The sequence below is a fragment of the Meleagris gallopavo genome, chromosome 6, assembly GCF_905368555.1.
Source record: "Meleagris gallopavo chromosome 6, MGAL_WU_HG_1.1, whole genome shotgun sequence".
Taxonomy (NCBI): Eukaryota; Metazoa; Chordata; class Aves; order Galliformes; family Phasianidae; genus Meleagris; species Meleagris gallopavo.
This window is the reverse complement of record NC_139409.1, coordinates 13,367,967-13,393,242: the sequence shown is the minus strand read 5'-3', so window position 1 is coordinate 13,393,242 and position 25,276 is coordinate 13,367,967. Positions and strand designations below refer to the sequence as shown.

General features: G+C 36.8%; 1 protein-coding gene across 11 annotated transcripts in view; it reads right to left on the bottom strand.

Moving 5' to 3' along the window:
• Window positions 1–25,276, bottom strand: part of PARD3 (par-3 family cell polarity regulator) — a 434,123-nt gene that overhangs the window by 75,577 nt on the left and 333,270 nt on the right. The gene's annotated exons all lie outside the window — the stretch shown is intronic.

Genomic DNA, 25,276 nt, shown 5'->3' with positions numbered 1-25,276 from the left:
TAAAGTAAGTCGAAAACAACGATCCCCAAATAGTAAAAGGCCAAACTGAAGAGAATTTAAAGGCCTAAACTCTGAATCCCCCAAATAATTTTACCCTGCTTGGTGCAGCTTTGCAGACATTTTCTCAAGCTTATAAAATGTGCTTCTGAAGCACAGTGACCTTCAGCAAAAAATCAGATGGCTCACCTGCATTTTAATATCAAATATTTCCTAGGATGAGAATGGACATTCCATTATTTGAGGCAATTAAATTTGGGTTGGTGAAGTTACCCTGGTGATTATGCCACAGAGAACAATCCTGTAGAGACAACATTGATCTGTCAGAGAAGCCAATGCATATTTTTTCAAAGCCTTATGCATTTTTTTTTCTTTAGATATTGCAGCCTAATTTGCACAATAGCTTTCTCTCCTCCTTGCTGCATTTCTTCAGGTTTTGATAAGAAATTTTTGCATAAGATGTGATCAACTCCAATCTAAAAGCTAGCAGACAATTTCTCAGAAAACATCACTGAATGTTGTCTGCAATGCCTTGGAAAACCAAAATTGTTCACAAAGAAAAGAATATGAGTATAGGCATTATCAATTCAGAAAATGACACTAAAATAGATATGAATGGCTAAAAAAATCCAGTAGTTAAAAAGAAATAGTACAACAGGGAATGGTAATTTTAAGGGAAGTTAAATCAAACACACAAATCTGAGCTTCAAACTGATATATATATATATATTTTTTTTTTTTTAATGAGAAGAATGGACATATGTGACAGATGTCAAGGTCAAGTCACCCAATCTTTGCAGCTAACACAGACTCTAGAACAGCACTCTACATGCATATGCCACAAAAAATGTGTGGTTTTAAACTCTCAGCCGCAGATTACAGACCAGCTTCCTGTGACTTTTTTAAACAGATGGTCAGAAGCGAGGATGAAAGAAAGCATTTCTTGTGATCCTTTGCTCATATGAGAATGTTACTTTTGTTTTGCTTAAGTGTCACAGCTTGCAGAATAGAAGAAAGAGTTAAGCTTTCAAGTGAGCAGATTCAGGAAAGGACACAGTAATATCTGACTGCCTTACAAGTTGGTAAACACCCTGCATACCTGAAGGCCTTAATGCTTAAGGTCTTTAAAAAAAAAAAAGCATATATCTCAAAGCAATAATTTTAATGTCAGAATTGGTATCACTGCTGTATAATTATCTAATGCCTAATGTGTCCTTGCAAGGAATAAAATGCATCACATAATCATACCCCGTAATTACAAAATACATATAATCCCTATTAATATATGTACGTATTTCAGTACAAAATATGCTATTATAATATTCTGTTAAGTGATTTTTTCTGAAAAATGTAACACTGTTTTTTTGTTTTTTTTTGCCTCTCTCTTTTCTGGCTCCACTCCTGCATCTGCTTGTCTGCATCCATTGGCAGCATCTGCACTGTAACTATATGCAGCACGGGGTCGAGACGAGTTGTTTGCTGTACAGTTACACCCAGCACAGTGGGGCCTGAACTACACGATGCTTCTCCAATATGCATGTTAAATCAAAGATCAAACAGTGCTAACAGTCTCAGCAAAGGCATGAAAAAGAAAAGGCTAATTCAGCTCTCACTGGGCATTCCCTGAACACAGACAAGTTTGAGCAGTAGGATGTGCTATTCAAGGAGCAACATGTTGCATATACTGCTCCATTTCACAGCATTTTTTTCTCTCTGAAAGCTCTTGGTATGTTTTGACAAACTTACTGTTTGCCATGAGATGCCCCCTGACTCACAGTTTTAGCTCATACACTATACCTCACCTCTGAAAGACATTGGCATTGCATTTATGGCTGTGATGAAGCATGCTATATGCCCCATTTTGGTCATTACCACCCAAAAAATGTATTTCATGTTCACTCTTAACAGCATCATTTCAAGACAGAATGCAAATTAATTGGAATAGAAATTTTTATGAGAAATTATTATAGTTTAAAAAAACTTATTTATAAAGTAGATCAAAATCCCACAACTACAAAATTAAAGAGTAACGTGAAAAAGATGAAGAGTTACTTAAATACTCTCTCCAGTCAATGCCTTCTTCTATTTATGCAAGGAATGTGCTTAATTGCTTCAGCCACTAGAGATGAAAAACAAATCTGTCTAATCCTGCAAAATAGTAAAGACTCTGACCACTGTATTCTTGCCAGGTAGCTTAATACAATTGCTTTCAAATTAAAAAGGGAATTCAAGCTACCACTTCTCAGCTCTAAACAGTGCATAAAAGACTAAAGGACATAAACAATTACAGTTTAAAAAAAAAAAAATAAAGTCAACTACATTCACTTAGTATTTTTGAGTGCATCTACACCCTTGGCACTGCCTGTCCTGAGCAAAAGCCAGCTGACGAACCAAAATTACCTGCTCTGCCACACCAGCTCAGGTCAGAAGCCTGAAATCTTCCCTCTGTGTCTTCTCCCATTGGAGTCATAGCCATTGCTGGGGCTGTCTTTCTTGGTCTGGAGTATCAAGCAAACTCCGATTTTTCTTTACAGCTTTCTTCTAGTTATTCTGTCAGAATTGATCCCCACATTTTCATTCTAGTGTTGTCAACTTGTACCATGTACTCTTACAATATCCAAAGATTTTGATTAGTTACTGCATTGTTTCTTCCAGCATCATCTTTACTTTCACATTGCAGGTCATCCACTTTCACAAATGCTAAGGACACCTAAGGTTGCTTCTTAGGAAAAACACAAGCCCATGCCTGTTACTGTTAGTGCAGCAATATCTGCATGCCATGTGATCAGTATTTTCTAATGCCAGTACTTTATAATGCTTTTGGGCACCAAAATCAAAGTAGGTTAACACACAGAATCACAGAATTGAAGGGGTTGGAAGGAACAATAGAGATCAAGTCCAGCCTGCCTGCTAAGGCAGGTATCCTACAACAGGTCACACAGGTAGGCATTTAAACAGGTCTTGAATATCTTCATAGAAGGAGACTCCACAACCTTTCTAGGCAACCTGTTCCAGTGCTTTGTCACCCTTACAATAAGAAGTTCTTCCTCAAATTAGTATAGAAATTCCTTGCCCTATCACTGCACACCACCAAGAAGAGACTGGCCTCATCTATTTGCCTCCCACCTCTCTTTAAGTACTTATAAAAAATTATCAAATCTCCAGTCGGTCTTCTTTTCCCCAGGTTGAACAGACCCAGGCTACTCAGTCTTTCCTCATATAGGAGATACTCCAGGACTTTTATCATCTTTATGGCCCTCTGGTGGACTCTAATTTGCTGAGGGTGGACTCTATCCCTTCATCCAGATATAAATTCATGTTTCAAAACCATGGATATTATGTCATTCAAAACAAGTCTTACTTAGTATGAATGGCAAAAGAAAAGCAAGTACCTAAATTGGAAAATATTGCCTTCAGTGTGGACTACTTAAATTGAAATGCTGAAGTAAGCCTTACAGAATGGCTAGTGTTTCTATTACAGTAATGATAGAGAATTAAAATCCAATCTAAATGCTATAAAACCCATATAAGATAAACTTAAAGGATTTGAAGCAGCATTTCCCTGTATTTTACTTAATAGCCAGCTATTAATATAACACAAAAAAAAAAGAAAAAAAAAGCTATCATGGAAATACAACTGAAAGAAGTAAGGTCTGATTCCCTTCTTCAAAGCTCTGCTGGGAGAAGATGGGAATGGCACAGCATGATATGAATGCACCTTAGACTGCCAGATCACCAAAAAGGGTGATGGAATTAAAAGTGTTCAGAACTACCCAGTTATTCCCCTTTCAGGGCCTCTTCCCACTCCAATCTCCATACTCAAAACCTAATAGCATGCTCAACTAATGTCAGCTCTGGTAATCACCAGAATTTTCATGAGACTAGCAAAGCTACTAGCTCAGGAGAAAACTAACCTTGCCGGAAAACCTTCTGTACAGTGAGTGGACTTTGCTCAGTGAATGGAGAAAGCCAGATCAACAGAATTAGAGGAAGCTCCGTTGCAGAGCAATGAAACATTCCTGGTTTCCAGTGGCTGCAAAACACCACACCAGCTCAGATCTTTATAGAAGCAGAGCACTAGAGCAAATGGAAATGGGAACCAGTTCAATAGAGAAAAATTAACAGTGGCAACATACTCAAGTTTCCTTTCAGCCTGACACCAACATCTCCAATTATGAAGTGATTCCAGGGAGCTGGAAAAGCAGCAAATGCAAGGGAACCTCTGAAGTCACTGCAGTCAAGAAGCTTCATAGGATAATGAGCTTTTTCAGTAAAATTTTTGAAATGCTGAATTAAATAATTTGTTAAAGTTTTGTTTGTGAAAGGGATGCCACTAGATAAATGGAATAACAGAAAAATGCTCAGACATGCAGCAACTGATTTCTAAGATAATACATCCCACCTTCATTTTATTGGGAGGACTTTATACTAGTAAGCTAGCTATAGCTCAATTCAAGTCAAATGCATTAATGAGCAGATTAAGAATTTTGATTACAAAAAGTCTACATATCTAGATGAAGTACAAATAATCAAAATTCAATTTAAAGAAAAATGGACCTTCACATTAGAAAGAAAAGTAATGAAAGAGAGAATGACACTAACAACAACAATAAACATTCTAAGCTAACATCTATGTAGCTATCTATATATTAAAATAAATATATATTCATCTTCCCATGGTGATTTCCCTCTGCTCCTCCAAAATCAAAGGAACTCTTCTCCAACTGCATACAATTTTTCTCACGCTTTAAAGCATCTGTCTTTCCTGCTTTCTAATCAAAGTTCATGATAACTAGCTTTGGCAACAGATTGTAGCTTCCCAGTTGAGTGGGCAAACAAATAATTTCTTTTTTTCTTTTTTATTTTTTTTACCCTTCCCACAGAACTCAAAGTACATTTGCTGTCTTAAGAAGGAATTGATGAGTTTCATAATCTGGTCAACACCTCAAATACATTTAATGAAGGGACATCAGAGGTCTATAGTATTTGTATACTTCAAAATGTGGACAGCTACACGACAAAGATAAATGCTGAACTAGGAAATAACAAAAAAATGGACCATAGTAATTTAAAAGAGTTGAAAATGAGACACCTTTAGACAACAGTTGATTTAATTTGACTGATAAAGAAGCATATGAAGAAAAAATAAATTGACACATCATAAAAAATCTCCACTTGGGTTTATTCTAAGGCATTCCTTAAGTGGGGAAAATATGCTCATCACAATAACAACATTCACCGAAAGATGATATTGATTTAGGAGGCAGAGCCTGAGGGATGTCAAACCAGAAAAAATCACTATAATCAAGTACAGAGGAAATTCATCACAGCAAAAAGGAAGTGGGTGGATGCATAAAGCTCATGAAAGAAAAACAACACTGCCTGCTGTTAGATGCATTATCAAAAAAAAAAAAAAAAGTGAATGCTCAAATGATTCCTAAGCAGTAAATAAATACGAGAAATCTAATTGATACTGAGATAATGAGGCTATACATTATTGACCACACGTCACACTGTTCTATAAGCAAATGTATCTTGTAACTGTGTTCTATAGATGAATTTTAGTTTCGAGCAAAAAAATCAGAACCCTTGAGAAAATAACACATTTTTCAGAGACTGCATAGAAAGAGAGAAATTATATGCTAAATCCACAATTCTAATTTACTTTACTGTAGTGAGACAGAAGAGTACTGAATAAGTCCAGCAGAAGCCAGGCTGTTGATAATTGACAAAGCAGACAGCTTCAAACATACTAGAACAAGAAATATTAAGTTTAATACATCTCAAATGTGTGGGTTAAAACTAATTCCATTCAACATTTGTTCTCAGTCTCAAACAGAGAAGGAGAAAGAGAAGAGATTAAATAACAGGTGAATTGAATGTTTCTTTTGGTGATAATAAAATCTAGAGCACTGATGGAATCTACTTTAATCTAAACCTGCAAAAACCACTTACATTCTCACAAAATACTCATGTGACACAAGGCCTGATCTCTCCGTGCAATCTGGAAGCAGGAGTTGCAGCACACCCTACTCAAAGCTGTAATTTGCACGTGGAGAGATGTACACAACTGGGTTCCTACTGCAGTAACTCACTGCAACATACTGACAGGCAATTCAGGAAAAAAATAATCAGATATGTCTGATATTTTTGAATGCGATGCTTGTCATATGTCTGATGCAAGAACATTTCTCAGATACAAAATTCCACAGTAGCCAAGGGGTGCAAGCAGTTGAAAATCAAGCTAGAGAAGTTTACTACTACAATGCAAACAAAAAACTCTAACATACTATACTAAGGCAGACAGCTTTAATATACAAGTTGTGTAATTCTTTTCCTCTCCTTTAATATACAAGTTGAGTAATTTCCTTTCCTCTCCACAGCCCTGAAGAGTATATAGTAGGTGAAGTACTAAAAAATAACAGATAGACAATGAGTGGTGGAAGCTTTCACTCTGACTGCTGGAAGTCCTTTTCAGAGCATGTCTTTATCACCTACCACCTGGCTTCATTTGTGATGGAACCCATAAAACAGTAACAAAACATTTCCACCACCACCCCAAAAAAATTTGAATAATAACATATAGGTTTAGGGCACTTCAGTTCTTTCAGTAAAGGGCCCATTGTCACAAAGAAAAAAGAACATTTCTTATATACTTTATCATACATGGAGCCAGACAAAGAGCTGGATTCACCTAATGAAATAAAAGCATATATTCAACTTATTTATCTTTGTCAGTTAACATAAATTAAAATGGCTAGGACATATTTAGCTGACCTACTCAGACATTTGCTTTAGGATGAGGGAAATCACACCATAGATCTTTTTGATTGTAGTAATTAGATTTTCTTTATAAAAAAAAAAGAAAAAAAAAGCAGGTGACTCAGTTTTGCTTATGTTTACATCTAATTTCATGAGTTTTATTTGCTTTGCAATTTGCCTGCAGGTAGGATTCAAGAAGCCAGTAAGCTACGCATGCAATTAAGTTCACTAAACAACATTCTTCTTATGCATTTTTCTTTGTTCTAACTTAATTTTTCCATCTTAAAAGAAACAAAACCAGCTGGACTGGAACACAGAAAAGGTCCACACTATTCATCAGTGAACAGCAGCAAATATCCAGAGAAGCATATAAAAAAACCCCTCTTTTATACACACTTCCAGTCAATGTTATTTGCATTACAGACTTCTTTAGCTGGGCTGATATTTTGTATTTAAGCAGAGATAACAACTTGCCCTCGCAGAGTTTCAATAACAATTGTCCAGTGCTTCAGAGCTGTAAAGCACTTTACAAGTGCCAAGAATCTCTATTCAATATATTTCATTTGTATCAGAGATTTGATGATGAAATGCTCAAATTTAATACAGCTATTACTTGTATGAGTACAAAATAATTCATCCAAAGCTTGAAGTCTATTAGCTGCCAACTAGTCTAACAATTTACATGATTTTCTGATTAAAAGCACCCTGAAGACTACTGCAGTAATAATGAGGTGTTTCTTAAAGAACCCAAAGCAACATATTTATTTAAAAATATTTATTATAGCATCAGTTTAAACATAGTGGTTTTTTGGAGACAAGAAAAAAAAAAATTGTTTCTCTGGAAAAATTACTTCTTTATAAATTTTCAGACCATTAGCTCTGAAGTTGCAACTTTCTGTAAAATATTGAGTGTATGGTAAGGGGAAGATGATTTACTCCATTTTGAACTATTTAGGACAAACAATCTTTGCAATGAGTGCTATCATCGCTACCAGTTCTCTTTTTCTTTCCTCACAGCCTAAACAAAAAATGTCTAACACTTAGTGGGCAAATATGTTACAATGACACACACACAGGAAAAATGATTTTACTGGGACAAATATTACCGAGAAATCACCTCACCCTGCGTGAGTAGCAGAAAAATAACACTATGTTTGCTGAAAAACGCAGAAGTCAAATCAGCAACTTTCCATCTGACAATCTACATAATACTACATAATAACAAACATGAAAATGCTAAATGAACTGTGATAGATTTCTTGATGCAGAGCAGATCTGGGTAGGACCTGAAAGTCTCTGTAGTCTGAGAACCACAAATCCTTGGTTATACTAGCCACACTCAATCATAAACATTTCTGATTTTGAAGAAATCCACCACCTCAACAAGCAATGTGCTTCTAGTACTTCACTCATGTTGCTGCTAGACATCTTTTCCAAATGTCTTTTTTAACTTGCAGCATAATTTATTGCTTCTGATCAATTCAGAAGTAATAGGAAGAATAGGTTATTCTCGTATTTTGAGAAACCTGTTACATCTTATCACAGTAGCTTTCAGAGTTTGATAGCAGGGAAGAAGAAAAAAAAAAGTGCATATTTTTGAATATAATTTATGAACCAATTTTCCATAAATAGTTATGGCACATGAACTAAAACAGTCTATTTGTGTCTATCTAATGTTAAGTCCTTTACTATGATGGCATTACCAATATAAAATATTTAAGCTGTGTTACTTATAGAGCCAGTTATAATTAACAAGTGAGAAAAATTACATGACCAATCTTATAACAATCTCTCTTTGCAAGATTTAAGAGATCAGCTGCATTGTGCCATGAATTGTACTGCAATATTGCAATTGCCGAGATATCAGAATATTTCTATGCTGTTTCAAATTATTGTTTGAATGACGTCTCCCCCAAACTATCATATATTATATTGTCAATATAAAACCAAAATTTTTATGGTCTTACTTGAAATACTTTATAAAATAGACTCTCATCTTGCTTGAGTAAATGGTATTGACAGAACTTGTAGGAGTAAAAGAATGAATATAATTTCTATTTTGCTCTTGAAAGGCAAATTTGTCTCTAGATTATTTTCAGAGGTCAGACCACGTAATAGGGTTACCACATACAAATGAAACTGCTAAGGAAGTCTGTAAACAATATGCAGTTTTTCGAACTCAAGTTGGAGTAGGTAGTAATTGCATAGCACAGTTTACTCAAAAGCTGCCAAGAGACACTATTCTACAATTAAGGTGTTATTTTCACAGAAGCATGTCAACTTTTATAGTACAATATGAAAACAGTATCTTTCTTAAAACCAAAATCACTTAATCACCAATTTGGTAACCAGTTCTATGCTTTATCATTTTTAAAAAGCCATTAAAAATAAATAGCTGTTTAAGATATTACAGATATATATTTAAGTCATCTTAAATGAAAAAAAAAATGAGCTCTGACTTTGGTGAGATAAGTAGCATTTAAGTAATATTTTCTGAGTCTCAAGAAGACCACAAGCTCATAAACATTCTAAAACCAGCCAAAATCAGCAAGCTGAATCTTCTGCCTTTTGAATTTATTCCTGCTGCTAACAGCTGCTTATGAAAGCAGTCATGGAATTCCCTTTTCAAATATTGGAAAGAAATTGGAAAATGTAGAGAGTGAGGCAAATGCAAGGTCCAAATACTAGAAAATTAAAACCCTATTCATGAAATCTGGCATGTAGACATTTGATGTTTAAATCTATTTAAATGTTGTAATGTTTAAATTCATTTGAGTATTTAAGAGATCTATCCAGATATTGTTATATTCAGACATACTTTGCCTTCTTAGACACTGGATGGAGGATGGAAAATGACAGAAGAGAAACTTGCAGAAGCTTCAATCCTGGTCTTGTGTGTAGAAAAATCAGGAAAAACTGTCCACTACAAACCTGTGGAACTGTACCTGTCACCTCGTGCACTGCAGCATCACAGATGCCTAAACAAGGGTCACCTAAAGACTTATTTCCACAGAGGTGGAAAATAGAAAGAGGACTATCAGCAGTCCACATCTGTCTTGATTGGTGCTAGAGGCTAGGTAGCCTAGGACAGGAAGGACATCCAGAGTTGCTGTAGACATTCACATTTAAGCACTACATATGTCTTTCAGAGGATATGCACACATATAATTTTCAGAGCATACATGATGAAAATCAGACTTCCTGCAGAGGTATAAAAGAAGAGCATGTTCCTTGAGTGCTCTGGTTTACCCTGTGGAGATATCACCTATATCTGTGGGTATATACGGACTATATACAGTCTTCTCTCTTCTAATATATATATATGAACATCCTCCTCAGCGCCTCCATTTTATGAGAATCAAAACACTTCCACACCTCATTCTGATACAGCAAAGCTAGATGCAAAAGAGACATTCATCCACTATGACATCAGGGGTATACAATAGTCAATGATCAAAATAAAATCTCTGGAGAGCTGCGGATGGCCAAGTCTTTCTGAGTGGACATTCCATTTGCACCATGCACAGAGAAGCTTTGTTGACTTTGGACTTAATGAATTCATATTAACTTCATAACTAAATAACCTCAGGGCAAGATTAATATGTATGGGGAGGGAGCATTTACAACTCTGCCTAGAGCTATCTCACTTGGATGCTCTGAATTGCCCTCCTGAGGATAACAGTTCTCTCCTTTGACTTTATAGATAGGATTGGCTTTCTGATTTAGGCATGAAAAAGCACCTTTTTAAAGCTTTGAATTATTTTTCGTAGGATCTCAGTGGCTTTGGCTAGGACAGAAACTAACAGACTTGGGTCCAATGGAATCACATTAAATCACAGTATTTCAGAGATATCTATTCACTCCTGAGGAGTTTCTCTTTTAGAAAGAGAAATGTTGGATCTAAACAAGTCACTGACGTTTGCTGGTGGTTTTTTTTTTTTTTTTTTTTTTTTTTTTTTTTAAGTTCTCTCTACATTTCACTAAGTTTTCTTCCTTACACGGTGAAATTTTCTAATTTGACAGTTAGATCCATAAGCCGTCACGACCATCTTAATGCTATCAACAGTCTAACTGCAGTATCAAAGTTCAGTTCATTGAACCATCAAATAATATTCTCACTGGGCCACTCTCCCTTGATGAGCACAAGTAAGACCTAGTTACGTTAATCATCATCTATGTATTGAGAAGCAAATGTAACGCGCTGAACATTCAGCCTGTCAAAATGTATCAATTATTCAGTCAGAAAGGTCTGACTGCATGAATCATTTCACGTTCAGTGTGCAGCAGGTTTGGAAAAAGGTTTGATGGAAATAACTGAGTAGGATTCTAAGAAATTATTATTCTTAACTACAGCTTGAGGTACAAGGAGGAAAGTGTACGTAAGAATAAGTCAAGCTTTGGATTTCTCATGAAGCACTCCTTTTTCTGTCCTCCCTGCTCAGCTCTTTCCACTTTAGATAATGTTTTCATTCTACTACAGTTTCTCTCAGGAAATTAATTTCTTAGCTGGATGTCACCTGGGGACATCAAAATGAACAACCTATGATTTTTGTAGCCTTTTTTACTTCTAATTCTCTCTTCCACCTTAACATTTCACATAACAACTGCAAGGCCATTATAGGATTCATTCTGATGTCACTATAAATTCTATAAAGTATTGTACCACACTGAGTGGCATTATATAAACAAAAATAAGATAGCAGCAATGCTTGAAGATTTGCTTATGACCTGCAAGTCCTCTTTCGCAGGGCAGCCTTCCAGGGGCAAACAGAAGCTTTGGGCAAAGAGGAGAGTGGAAAACAATCTGATTTCTTCTGCTTTCTCCTGTTTTGTGGGAGATTTTTGTCTTCTTTCCCTTCCTAACCCCTAGTGCTGGGAGGATTGATGCTGTCTAGAAGGGGATAATTACCGGAGAGATTTTGCATGACAGAGTTTGCTGCGAGGCTATTAGAGAGGTCTCTTCCTTACCCATTGTGTATGCAGAGGAATGTATTAAACAGAAGTCCTTTAGGGTACATTAAGTCTGACAGTCTTCATCCTTCCATTGCAAGTTCAGTTGCTGTTAGCACACACAACTGTTGTGAGACAATGACTTGAGATGCAGCTTGCTCTGAATTTGACGCCAGCTCAATCCTGACATTCCGCAGCGTCTAGTGATTTCGCAGTGAGATATTTGAAGGAAGCTTTTCTTTTCCCTCACTTTTTCAAGTGAACTTAATATGGTGTACCATGAGAATTTATGACCCCAGTGAGAGATACAGCATATGCAGACTAGCATAGCACAAAAAGCATAGGAATAGGTTTTCCAGTATCTCCAGGTTCCCCAATTCTGCACCAAAGGGACTATTTACTAATCTACAGCCCTCACATTTTTCATTCTTTGCTACTCTTTTGATAACAGAAGGGAAAGACAAACAGAAGAGAAGCCATTCTGCTGTTCATCCAAGCCCTTTCACAAAATGCCTCCTATAGGCTGCTTTCCACCAAGCCTGCTATTTCATTTAAAGCAGTCAGTCCTGAAGGATCAACTTAGGCAATTAGACAAGGGATTTGGGCTCTGAGGGATAATTGGATGACTTGCATGCAATAAACTTCTTTCACGCTCTTTTCACTTTTTTCTTTTGTTCTCTTTGTTCATCCCTTTGTTTCTCATCATTAATTTTTTTAATCAAGTTTGCAACACTCTTGCAGATACAGCAAGATAGTAACGTGGCCAAGCAGCAAGAATCTAAACACCTATACTGTGGATCCTGCTGTTTCATGCCTCTTTAAATCATTCCAATGTGATTCCAAAGGGAAGAACAGCTGAATTTAGATGATGGGATGCAGTCAAATCTTCACTTGTGTATCTGCAGCATTGCTGAACTTGCAGGGCAGGAATGAACATAGCTCAGATATCTCAGGTGAATCCTGGAGGAAAGCTTACACAGGAAAAGTGCTACAGCATAATTCTATTGGTTGCATTCTGGTGAATGCTGTGGGAATTAGATCATAGCCAAGATGCTTACTAAGACTAAAGATTGCTGAAATATAATTGCCTTCACCCCCACCCCCCTGAGAACTATGTTCTGCTCCACTCCCAATTCTTTTTCTCCACTCCTCATTCTTCACTCCTCATCACCTCCATGTTCCAAACTAGGAGCTCTTTTTGCCTTGGACACACCACCTCATTTTCACTCCTTATTCCTCAGCCTGATGCTTCAAACTTCCATTTTCTCCTATTTTGACATGTTCCTTTCACATCAACCATTTCCCTAATGTCATCGCTCCTAATATCTTATTTATTCACTATATAAAATTGCCATCCTCACGTGAATTGAAAATTGCTCACTTTAAACTTCTCTTAGCTACTTTTATTTCCCGTATGCCAGCACAATTTGCCTGCCTGCGTACACAGCAAAGTTCTAAATTACATACAAGTTTCAACTTCTCCCTCTAATATAGCAATATATGTCTCCTTTATAATAAATGTCAGTGAAATATTTATGATCACTATACTATCAACTGTAAAAATAATAGTAACAAAAAATAAAAAAACAAATCTTCAATTTCCTTATGTAAAGATTGTGTATTCAACTGCTGAATATGTGGAAGTCTTCTTCAGCGTCCCTCCATGTGGAATACAAATATGAGAGTCATAGTTATTGAGACTTAGTTCAACTTTAGAAAACAAAGTTTTAGTTCTTAATGTCCACGTTGAGTCTCATGCTAGCCAGCACATACGTCTTGCACACCTCCATTGATGAGCAGTTCCTCCACACTTCTCACAGGTTCAAAACAGAGCATTACATTTGCCTTCAAACAGAGGAGGAAATGAAGGTGTCAAAGACAAGAATTGTCTGTGCTATGATGATGCCTAAGCACACTAAGGAAGGTCTCAGCAGCAGTAGGTCTGCCATGCTTTGTGACTGAAGAGCACACAGCAAAAGCAATACTTTCTTTCTTCTTAGGATCTCAGTGGATACTCTCAGATAGGTACTGGGAATTTCAGACACTTTTATATCTTCCTGTCCTAGACCCTAATAAATTCAAGAGAACACGGAGGTGATAAGATAAAAGTTTAGGTTAGATGCCAAGCACTTGTCTTCTCAACCAAGATCTATAAAAGAAAAAGAGTAGTCTATCTGTCTACATAAAGCTGACGGACAAACCTCATTTCAAAGTGAGTTAAGGCGCAGCACACAAGTGATAGAATATAGCACAGTAGGAACAAACTCAGTGTCAGAAGGGAGTCAGATCCAGTGACTAACAAGGTCTTTTCTATAATTCAGTAGAAAATGGCTTCTGGAAGAGAACCACCAGGCACTTCTCACAAGCATACAGGTGTTAACCTCAGTGCCCTGGCCCTGTTCCAGCTCAGGTAATTACCTTTAAAACTTACATTCTCCTTCTAGACTCTCCTGGCTTGTCTCCACTCCCTGGCCCTGATTTATACGCAATTAAACAGCAACAGTATTTTACTGTACAGGTGGCAGCTTGTCAGTGGAGGGAGTGGGGAGAGGATGAGCCACAGCACAAAATGGTCTCTATATTGTCTACAAGTCCCTACTAAAGGTTATGAAGTTCTTTAAACTCCTGCAAGTGCACCATATAGATCAAAGACAATACTGCACAGATCATCTCACTCATCTACATATATAAAAAGGGTGTTTTTATTTATTTATTTTTGGAGAGTGAGAGGATGGTTGGCTCCGCTTTGTCATAGTGTGCTCAGCAGGCAGCTTCCATTCCTATCCCGCAGTGCTCCTTTGGATCTCCACAGGAGCCCTCCTTTGCTTATTCCCCTCCATCACCTCCGGTGCAGTCCTTCAGCTCCACAGGAGGCTGCCTGTCTCCTGGGCTCGGTTCCTGCAATGCCACAGGACTCACCAGCTGCACACTGCATCTCACAAGTTAAACGGTTTTCAGGACTGCATGGAAACCTTTGTTTCACAATTCCTTGCCAACACAGAAGCATTTCTCTGGGACCCATGATCTATCCTTGAACAGAAAACTGTACAGATGAGCTTCAGAACCTCAGTGTGGGAAAGAAAAAAAATAAAAAAATACTGAAAGTAATTTTGTAGAACAGAGGCTGTCACAGCAGCAGCAGGTCCAGCATGGCAGCAGCCCTGCCCAAGAAGGGGAGTAATACAAACATCCTCTGCAGAATGATACTGAAAGGCAAGAGCTAAGTCCACACGCAGGCCAACAGAACGCACAGTTTTTGAGAAGTATTTTCAGAGGCGTTGGTTTTGGTGGAGTTGATTAGTGTGTCACAATATAAAGGCAGAAATAAAGGACAAAAGGCAGTCTCCTATAGGAACTGTAAGAGTTATGACTTGTCCTCAAGAGTTTTATTCACACTAAGAATAGTGTAGTGGAGAAAAAGGCAACAGTTGTATTCAAAATAAGAAAAAAGACACATGCCTTAACGTAACTCTGAAATACGGGAATATAATTGGCAATTAAAGAATAAGAACTCCAGCGAGCATTGAACTTTACTGAATGATAACAGTGAAGTATTAGGTTTTTTTTAAGGTAATTCTTACTGTCTCTAAAATTTTTCTTGATGCTTCAAAATTTTGAATCAGTTGTTTCAATATTCCCAGTCTTACAGAAAGTGATATAAATATTTTCTTTCACATACGCTCTCCAGATACCTCAGAGTTGCAATAGGATGAAAGGCAACAGACACAAACTGGAACATGGAAAATCCTGATATTAGAATGCTTTTTTAGATAACATGAAGGTGGTCAAATACTGCAGCAGGCACTACAGAGCTGGTGAAATCACCACCCTCAGAGGTACACAGGATATGACTCCAGAGTAACCTGACCAAACCTGTTTTGAGCCAAAGTTTGGACCAGATGTGCTCTGGAAGTCACCTCCTTCAGAGTGAAGTAATTTTTAGAAAAGATTTTTTTTATACATATACAAATATTCTTAAATTTGTACATTAAAAATCTGTCAAAAGAAACACCACCATGTGTGTGATCTTATTCTGCACGGGTATATGTACTGAATACGGATTGGCACTCACTGATAACATACTGCATAGGTGATGGAGGTATCAACGTGAGAAGGAATATTAAAAAAAGGTAAGCGTGAGGTTCAATAAAATAGGATTATTCCAAACGCTGTCTCAGTTTTACCTATTACCCTGTTAAATTCCAGTGTTTACCTACATCAAAAACAGTGGAGGTGCTATCTACATCAAAAATAGTGGAACTAATGAAAGCTTATAAAATTCAGTCTATATGAACTTTAGAAGAGAAGCGACAATTTAGCTCTGACCATCTATGCAAGACCTAAAGTTCATTTTTTTGAAATACTAATCAGACCAGGCTGAGACAAACCATGAAGAATATGAGATGTCCTGGCTCCTAACTACAAGGGGAGCCCAGTTTGGACACTGAGTACATCCACCAACTAGGACAAGCTTCTCATCAGTGGGAGATGAGTGAAGAAAACTGAGGACTGTGAACTTTTTCCAAGCACTGACAGGAATGGCCCAGAGTATCCGCCAGAGCAGTGACTTGGTTTCAACTCCCTTCATTCTGGTTTTGCTGAGTAACCAATAATTTCTTGTTTTAACACAGTTTCTTATAAGGGTTTCCTAGATACTGCTCTATAGGGAGACCTTCCAAGAAGAAGCAGGATATACAGTTGAAATAGTAACAAAAATGCATTCCAGGACAAAAAAAAAAAAAAATTATAGAGTGTGGTAATGTAGACAAAACTCAAAGGAACAGCCCTACTGAAGTGAAAAGAGCAATTTCTTTTAACTGTACTTCCTTTCACAAAATGCTTTGTATAAATTCCCAGGATTGCTTTTCTTCATGATCCCTCAAACATTTAGGTATAATACATTATTTCCAGTGCTGTTTAAATTCCAAATTTGCTTTAGATTAACTATAAAGGTCTAATGCAGTAACTCCAAAATCTTACTAGCCATAGAAACTCTCTACATTTATCTCTATCATCTACGTAATATTTTGGCCTTACTTGACACATTAGATGTAATGAACAGCTGACGTACAGATCAGGACAAATTTGTAATCAGTAGAACCTAGCACAGGCCTGGATGCAGTACTGAGATGCAGATGTTATGGGTACAGAGACATTCCTGTATCATCTCTAGCCTTTACCTTAGAAGCCTTTCCAAAGTATTCTAAAAATATAAGCTGACCATACTGATATGAGAACAAATAACTAAGTGGAACCACACCTGCTCTCAATTTTTGGTATATCTGTCTGAAAATTTATGTTTTCTCGCATAGAAAGACTGAAAGAAGCATTAGTAAAAGCAAACGCATGGAGAATTGCTTCCACAGAAAAGACAACCCTGTCTTAAGTACAGTTTTAAAAAAAGATGGATCAATTAGCAATCTGTGAATGTTAGAAACATCTTAACAATGTCTCAAAGATGAAAGAGCCTATCACAGAATGAGGAAAGGGGGAAAAATTAAATTACGTCTGTAGTCATAATGAATTGAAGCCCAGAAGGTGGTCTCCGAATCAGCAGGTTTTGATGAAATATTAAGGAAAGTGATTATTGATGAAAAATGAATAAGCTCTTTTTGATTTTAGCAACCTTTAAATCACACTTTGCTAATTAAAATAGCTTCAATGCATCCCTCCATTCCTTGACGGGCATTTAGCAATCCTTAGAAACATGTTGGTTAATTTGAAAACATTTTAGCAAATATGCACAAAGTTTATCTTAAGCAAGCAGACACAGTACAGTTTAAGATGATGTGAAAAATAATGCATAGAATAACCCTCCCTTTTTCTTTTTTTTCTTCTTTCTTTCTTCTTTACACTATATCTGTTAATGGCAGGCCGCTTCTGCTTGTTCCCTCTGCAGCATAAAATACCCCATGATATATACTGCAACTATTAACGAGCCATAAAATATGTTTCAGAAAACAAAGGCTAATGTTACTATTTTCTGTCTCCTTTGTTTGCCAGGTCAGAGAGTGTTTAGTGCCCAGGAAGCCAGGTACTGCGGTACTGTTGTCTTCTGCAAATAAATTCCCTTTCCAAAGATAACTGGAAATTAGAATTGAGACATCACTTTTCATATCCCTCCAAGTGGTGTGGATTCTAATTGCTTTTTAAAATGTTTGTAGTAGTAATACTGCCTTCTCTTTTCATCCTAGTTTGTACTTTGCATCCTTTTAAAGGCAAACCTGGGGCCGAAGGAAGAAAGGTTGTAATCAAGGCTGAATTGCTGCATACAGAAGGCATACCATTATAGAATGCGAAGGAACTCAGGCATGCCATGCATTTTTGTCACAAAACTATACACATGAATTGAAATGAAACAAAATCTTCACTTTTGCTTTCATAAATTAAGTCTTATATGTTATATCACCATCTAAACTCAGGACGGATGAAACTCCCTATCCCTTACAGATACGTGATCTATTTACTATAATAGCATTTCGTATTTCCATCACACAAGAAAGACTTGTATGAATGCATCAGACTGAAAAGCTATTTAAATGTCACGAGTATTTTACAGAATAAAAAAAAAAATGTCTATGGCAAGTAAATAAATCTGATGGTAGAACAACATTTTTCAGAAATACATAATCATATAAAATAAGTCATGCAAGAAACTTTTAACTTTTCATATCATAGTGTCTGAGCCTTAAGGAACAAAACTTCAAACACCTTATAAAACCATATGCTACGAAGTGTAATACTTGAGTAATAAATACTGTTCACTGAGTGAAGAGTTGAAATGCATTAGTTTTCAGCTTTCCACCTAATAACACAATGAAATGAGATCTCCAAGCAGTTTCTCAGTTTCCAGGATCGTCTGTGTGATACGTTATGTAAGCACTCATTCAATGAGTTTATAAGATATCAGAAGGCATTAACATACACGCACTTGCTAACCTACACGTAAGTGATGTTATTCTCCTTCCTGATGTTTACTGCAGAGGATTCCTTCCCACAATTGGATTCCACCACTTCCTCCACTGACAAACTTCTTCGACCATACTCAGGATGCTTATTTAGTCACATAAACAAACGAGACTGGCCATAAAGATAAACAATTGGGCTAAATATAGTTTGCCTCATCTGCGAAATAGATGTCATTCTTAAAAAAGTAACCACAAAAACCTCCACAAATCTGTAGATCTAGTCTGATTAGAAGAACTTGCCCAAAAAGAAGGGGAGAACATTTTGTTTACTTGCTAACTTTTATTTACTTGGTGTTATGGTTTTGCTTAAATTGTTACAAAAGTAATGAACCCTCATACTTAATCCTCATAACTCATACTTCACTTCTAAACCATCAATTGACATTAATTTAAAGAGCTAACTTCAATTTTTATATTTTGTGGAGGCTTTGGATTCTGTGAATACAAACTACATGCTCCCCCATACTCAGTCTCTAGAGTCCAGTAATGAGACAACTGAAAATACAAAGCCCTAGCTTTTTGAGTGATTGGAAAGCAGAAGTCAGTCTTTCACCAAAGTGGAACAGATGGGTTAACTGGAGGCACATAAGAGACAGAAACATCATAATTTAGTACTCCTTCTAAAAAGGGCCACATTCAACAGCAGCAATAAATTTAATTAATTAAATTTTAATGCTCAAGTGCTGCATAACATCAGTTTGCAATACAAATTTTGGTCAACAGGACTAGCAAAGAACAGATGAAAACAGTTTAGACAGGTTAGATCAAAGCACTAGCATCCTCAGATATTCCCCCAGATTTCCTCAGAATAAACAACTCCGCATTTCATCAATGGTATTTGTGGGAAACAAAGCTGTGCATGTTAGCCTTGTTTTAGGACTACAGTTTCAAGCCACAGTTAAAGGCTTGAGACACTGACTTTTCTAGGTTTTACAGCATGCTTTATTTTAGACACAGATATATCATTTTTTTTCTTTTTAATTAAATGCTGCCTCCTCCCATTTGAAGGCTGTTCTCTTTTTTGTACAAGCAACAAAATGCCTAATTGAAAATTACAAAACCTAACAGATACCACCACAGGAAAGAGTGCTGGCTGCCTCAGAATAAGGGCAGTGAGGACTGTCAGCCTTTGGTGGGCCCCACTTCACCTCTTTGTTTTGTAACCTGGAGCGGAAAGTTCATTTCCCTCTTATCTTTCTGTGCATTTTCCCAATGCAGCCATTTGTAGAGGTCCAACGTCTGCTGCTTTTGTAAAAACAAACAAGCAGCTCTCGTGCTTTAGATTACACAGCAAGTCAACTTGAGGAGAGAGGAAGCAAAAACACCAGAGTTTAAGTGAGGTTGTGGTAAATGGAAAAGAACATGGTTCTCACAACAGCATCAGTGTTTGGTATCTATTTAAAAAAGAAAAAAAAAAAAACAACACAGGACTTACAGAGTCCTGAACCTGAATAGAGTTCACTCTAAGTCTGCCACTTACTCCACCAAAAAGGTAACTCAAACAAGGGAGTGAAGTTGCATATTTTCACAATAGGGAGTCCACATAAATAAATCCTCATGAATTTATATTAAAACTTGTCTTATATTCTATCAAGATGGAAGAACAAAAGAAAACAACCACCTAAGATAATAAAATGCTAATATTGCCCATTGGGTTCTAAATGCATGGGTGTATGACAGATGCAGCTAATTTTTAGGAAGTTCTGGGGGTAAGGATTACTAGCTGATAGCATGAAGGGTAGAGGAACGAAAAAAACCAATATGTTAGTGCTGAAGTGAAATTAAACCCCATGAAGTGTCTCACAGAGGCTCTAACTAATCCTTCTCCAGGTTATCAGAGAGGAAGAAAATACCACACTGACTTCCAAGTATCATTTTCTATTTTACATATGAGAGAACTGCAAATAGTTTGTTAACCCACTGCTCTCCAAAGGGTTGTCTTGGAAAATCTGTTTGATGATCCCTCAATGGCACATATACCATTTTCTAGGCTTTCCAGAAGCCTAATTCTCACAGGAATGAAGCTTTGTTATGCTGCAGAAGGGTGACACTCTCTGGAAGAAAAAGACTTAAGTCCTATTACTGTTAATTTCTGAAGTTGCTTTGGGAGCTTGCATAACAAACAGAGGCTTAGGAAAACACTTACACATCAATGAACAGAAGTAAACACAAGTAGGATGGAAGAGCTTATCCATTATCTTGGTCAACCTACCCTGCACGTCTTTTGAACAGCTCTGTAGGTTTTAAATGTCATTGCTTAGACAGTTTACAGCTTGTGCAGTGCTCCTCAAGTCAACTTCAAGAACTGTCTAAAAATCTCTTTATTTAAGAAAAAAGAAACAGCCTTACACTTATGGGATGCATCGTTCTGAGTAATAACGCATATCTTCATCTATTATGGGACCGGCAATAAGCTCAGATTTCTATGCATAAATGATTCCACAGACTTTAGGCACTCTCCTATGACTGACACTACTAATAAAGAAGTTTAATATAGCTGCACAAGTGCCTTGCTTTTTTTTAAACAAATATTTATCCAGGCATTGTAATATAGTACTTTTCATAACCCATTTTGCTGCTGCTAAAAATCACTCTACATACACTAGAAAGATGAAGTCTGCTTATTACACTTTTTACATATTATGTTATATTAGAATGCCTCTTTCCAGCATCCAGGGTTCATTACTTTTGTGCCAATTTAAGCAAAACCATAACACCAAATAAATAAAAGTTAACAAGTAAATAAAATGTTCTCCCCTTCTTTTTGGGCAAGTAGTAAGCAAAGTGTGCAGCCTGACATTAACAATAGCATTTTTGCCTCTTAGCACTGAACACTGACAGCCAAAGCAACTGGGGTGATTTTCAGTTCCCTCATATTTCTTTGACATAACTTGATTCCACTTCTGATAGAAAAGAAATCAGTTCATAAAGGTCTCTCATTCTAAAATGAACATTTATTTTTTTCTTTTTAATGGTAAAATGCATGCAAAAAGCTTATGATTATGGTATTTATGTTTCCATTAAAATGTCCTCAGCAAGCCGTGGGAGTCTAGCCTACTATTTTCAAGCTATTTAGATTTATAGCAGCACAGTGCCTATTTTATTTCAATTATATTTCAGGACAATGCACTCTTGGTGGGAAATTACAGTGACAACCAGTAAATGTCCATTAGGAGTTGTCTATCTACATACTGCTCAACTATGGATGTCAGGTGATCACTATGAAACCCCATTGTATAGCATCATTGTCATCTACATGAAAAACACTATTGATCAGTAACGCAGCTTCTCTTCTGTATGATGCAAAGCATACTTAGAAACATTTCTCAAATAAACTGAAAGCTTTATTGACAAGAACACAATTCTCAAGATACTCCTTCCCAGTACTGTAAAATATACATAGATTATACATTCCACCTAGATCTTGCTCCATTAACAGTAACATAAAAAGTTGGAATGCAAAAAAAAAAAAAAAAAAATGCTTAGCAGCCTGCCTCTGTAAGTTATTGATACATAGGATGGAGCTAATGTAGCCAGGGCAGCTGATGGATATGCAGCTACTCTGATGACTAATCACCCCCAAAATATTTTATTTATTTATTGCTAGGATTTCATTTCCACTGAGTGGTAAATTTACTCTGGTAAATCACCTGCTGTTAGGGAAAGACTCTGCTTTAGTTCTTTGGAAACAAGACTGGAAAACACTTTCTTAGCACTACTGGAAAGAGTTGTTATGACTATGTAACTGGAATTATGCAAATGCGTTTCAAGATTCACAGGAACTACACTTACATATGGATTACATAAAAAGCTCAAAATAAAGAACCTTCCATACTTAATTATGTATTCAACAAATAATTATCACTGGGAAAAGAAAACAAAAACCACAACAAAAAACACATTAAAGAAAAGAAAGCCACCGAAATTCATCTATGATTTATTTAATTGTAATGCAACATAAGTTTGCACTGAAGCAATTCTAAAACAGTTCCAAGAAACTTTCAAAATTTACCATTTACAGCCTTTTTAGTTATAGTCATAGGTGGTAAGATGGGTGAAGCAATGTTACTTCCACACATACATCGATGTGCAAGTCTGTGTTGAGTGAATGGCATTATACAGTCCATTATCATTTAGGGAAATTAATGGACAAAAAGATTAGTGAATAACCATTTTCTTCATCATTTTATTGTCTTGTACTACCTGTCAGTTTCTGTGCTTGGGATATGAACAAATATTAAATACATTCAAGAAAGAGGAAAAGAAAAAAGAACAAGCATGATTTTAATCCAGCTTTGAAATCACATAAAATGACCTGGGGATCTCTACCTGATCAGTTGGTGGTACCATCACTGGGTGAAGCACTACAGAAGTTGTTCTCATAATAGCGCGTCAAACTTGCAAAAAAAAAATCCATTGTTATCCATTGTTCTGATACAGCACTTCACACACTTGTCCTTCACATTGCTATCATCCATATGCCATGACAGTTAAATTTGCATCAGTTGGTGGCATGTGTTGATGAAAATAAGAGAAATCTAGAGAATATTAAAGAAAAACCCTGACAAGGCCTCACACGCAGATGCAGTAATTCTCTTGCAAGTTAAAGAAAAATCTGTCATCTGTTCAATGGTGGTATGCAAACTATTATGAGACATTTTGTTATAGGTCTCTCTCTAAGTGACTTTTAAATAACCTTTTGGACATATTTAAATGTCAAATTTTGTTTGGCACTTAGCACCAAACTGTAATAGAAATAACATTTCCCATATAAACGATGCTGCTTTTACTATGTATGTGCTAAAGATTTGAGCCAGCCTGGCTGTTACCAGCTCTGAGCAGCTCAGTGAGCAGCAACGTGCTGCTAGAGATGCCTCTTCCCATCCACAAAGGCTGGAAGAGGCTGTTTAGGTAACCTCTGAAACACAGAGGAAAGGAAGGGGTGGAAGGGCAAAGGGGTAAAACAGAGCGAAAAGAAAACTTACTGCTAACACAAACAGTATTTTAAGGATGCAGAGCTGTAACCAATGATTTTCCTCAAATTTACTGAGGAAATTTCTTCCTGCACAGACAGGAGCTCCCTCAAGAAGTCTCATGAAGAGGCACTTGCATGACTGGTATGGCAAGGGACATCATAAGATGTCATGGGAAGGTTTCACTGCTGGAAAGGGACAGTAAGGAATATGTGGCAAAGGAGCCTATGGGGTGAAAAGCCATGCATCCTACAGATAGGGTAACATCTTAGCTAAAAAGCATCTCACACATAGCCAGAAATATTTCTGAAGATAATATTCAGATCTTTAGTGCTTCTAAGATGAAGTTATGAAAGACAGAACAGCCTTGGGAAGATTGCTCAGCCAATGAGCTCACGCCTCAGTCCCCCAGACATACTTCAATGGACACTGATAGTAAATAATAATGTTTTTCCACGTGAACTGTCTATTTCTTTCAAGGTGATTCTTGTCGAGCATCTCATACCATCCCTTTATCACTAAACCAGGGGTTGCCTTTCTTGCTCTCCTCTCAACTTGCATCTCCTGCCTCTCTCCAGCCAGGCCAGGCCTTCAGTCCCAGTTTGACCGAGCTGTGTGCGATGGGGCCCTCAGTGCTGCTGGGCTCTGGCAGGGCAGCCTGAATGCACAGAACTGTCGTGCTGCTCTTCTATCCCACCCTTATCATTAACATCAGGTTCCCTCAGCACACCGTTATCTTCTGTTTTACTCACTCTCTCCTGGCTCTTTTATCAGCAATCACACAGAGTTAGCTGGGTCACACAGGTCTTATATTTCACCGTACCAGGTTTGCATCAAAGACCTTTTTTTTTGTTGATGTGACATTGATGCCATTCAACTCAGGCATGAAACACTGCCTTTGGTCTAACAAAAACAGCTGCAAGAGGCACCACGTGGCAGCCATATCCAACCAACCTATCTCAATTTCCAAAATAACAAAAGCCCTGAAATGTCAGGCATAGTAGTGCCTATCAATGTAAGGCTATGGAATGTAAAATTTCAAGAGGACAGATGAAGGTGCCTGCTTTTGAAATTATTTTCAGTGAAGAAAACAAAAATACTTATCTGCAATATATAAACTAGGTTTGTTAAATACAGAAAGTAGACACAGTGCAATACAGAATAACTGTATGAACGAGAAAATAAAAAGGCAGTTGTGATACTGAATGTTAATAGAAAGGTATGAAACTGAAACGTCCTTAACTGTCAAGTTAATCAACATATTTTTTCCCAATATCATGTAAAGGAACTTTTAAAAAATATATATATATTATTATTATATCTATATCTATATCTAGGATCATTCAGTCCTCATTTAAAACCTTTTAGACAATTAGTTTAACACTCCACGATAGCTGCTTTCCTTATAGAGCTCAAACACAGTAAACAAAGATATTGTTCTGCTCATTTAAGTGAAAGTTCATTGTTTTCTTCTGGGAAGAACTGGGCAGAAAAAATGACAAGTGGCTTTACTGTGAGCAAAACTAACGTTCTCTGAATGAGTTAGCACCTCCCATGGTAGGATTTCAATGTTCATTTTTATACAACTGAAAAAATGCAGAACTTCAACATCATAGATGTCAGCCA